Source organism: Phocoena phocoena, chromosome 4 (assembly GCF_963924675.1).
Source record: "Phocoena phocoena chromosome 4, mPhoPho1.1, whole genome shotgun sequence".
NCBI classification, from domain to species: Eukaryota; Metazoa; Chordata; class Mammalia; order Artiodactyla; family Phocoenidae; genus Phocoena; species Phocoena phocoena.
The window spans coordinates 79,888,013-79,889,879 of record NC_089222.1 but is presented as its reverse complement, the minus strand read 5'-3'; positions in this window follow the sequence as shown (position 1 = coordinate 79,889,879).

The window sequence follows — 1,867 nt, the reverse complement described above, 5'->3', positions numbered from 1 at the left end:
GAAAAGCAGGAATGAATGCTGGGACCAAGCCAAGAATGTCCGCTGCAGCAACGAATCACCAACCTACACTGTGAAACCAGTACTCTCCAAAGTTGGGGTGCAGGGTCCCCCGAGGACATGGGAAAAAATATTAGAATGTCTATTTTTACTTATTTCCAATCTAAAAATAGAAATTAACTTTGCAAATATGTAGACAGACTCTGTTGCCCATATTTAGTCCCGATGTCAGACAGTCACGAGTTATGTCCTGTTGCCAAACACCATGAGGAAAGAGTGGGCCTTCTCCCCACAAAGGGATGACGGCATCGTTTCCTTTAACATATTGTGTTATACTGCAGTGTGCCCACTTAAATGGATTTACATATTATATGATCTAGTTTTAACTGAGCTAGATTAAAAACATTTTAGGGGGCTTCCCTGGTGGCACAGTGGTTGAGAGTCTGCCTGCCGATGCAGGGGACACGGGTTCGTGCCCCGGTCCGGGAAGATCCCACATGCCGCAGAGCGGCTGGGCCGGTGAGCCATGGCCGCTGAGCCTGCGCGTACGGGAGAGGCCACAACAGTGAGAGGCCCGCGTACCGCAAAACAAAATAACATTTTAGGAACAGAACCATAAATTGAGGATAAACCTTCTTCCTATTAATAAGAAAAGGTCAGAGCTGACATGTTTCCTACTTCTGAAAAGAGCTCACTGACTGACACATTAACAAGATAAAAACAAACGACTTAATTAGATCTGACAATGAGTCAAACACAAAAGTAACAATAAGACTATGTGAAATATGGATTCACTTTCATTATTATTAGTGATATCCTCATGCCTAGTATGCTTTGAGTTATTTGTTAGGAATGTTGTACTTAGGATTACCAAGAACTTTAGAAACCAGGTATCTGGAACATAAAGACATTGAGACAGATACCTATCATTTTTGGGGGGTGGGGTGGGGTGATGTTCGAAGATATGCAGTACTCAATTCAGTACTTTAGAAAATTTCACTCAATTTGATATTAAATATTTACAGACACTCTTTTGGGTTTCTTACATAATAGCAAAAGACATACCTTGAGGGGGAACAATTACTGATCTAATCAGGAATAGTAGAAATAGTACATGGAAAACAATACAATAACAAGTTAAAATGCATTTTTTGGTCAGCACACACCACTGGAATTGGCAAAAAAAATTCAAAAAGCCACGCACACACACACTCCTGAAGATCAGCAGGAAAAACAATTATTAGAGCAAATTACACCATCCATAGTTGCTATATAGTGATGAAAATATGGATGCCTCAAATGTTTCATTGCTTATTAAAGATTGGCTAGATTCTGTTTCAATAATGAAATCAACAAAGAACTGCTTTTTGTGTGTGAGCAACTACAGAAAGCTATAGTGCTGGAAAAGATACATTCTTAATATTAAATGACTTCTTTAATGAAAGCAACATCTTCTGGAAGAACTGTGTATGTGAAGCCACAGAAGAGCGGCTGCTTTGAACAGAGTGGAAGAAGGATTCAGGGTAAGGTTCCGCGGCTCCCCTCACAGGGGGAGTCTGCAGTGCACAATTCACAGATGAGCTCCTGCAGCAAAGAGACTGAGGCCAGCGCTGCACAGCATATGCTGTAGAAAGTCACGGACGCGGTTTCTTTTATAAATTAACAGAGCAGAATATTTTAATATTTAGTAATGATATGGGAAATGACTATGAAAGCATTTTATACTACATTGAGGCTCACAGATTACCTTGGGGCAGAGGCCATAAATGTTGTCGAACTTGAAAACTCAAACCTTTGTCTGATACAAAGACAGCTGTTCTAGGATAGAAAGCCCAGAGATAAACCCACACACATATGGTCACCTTATCTT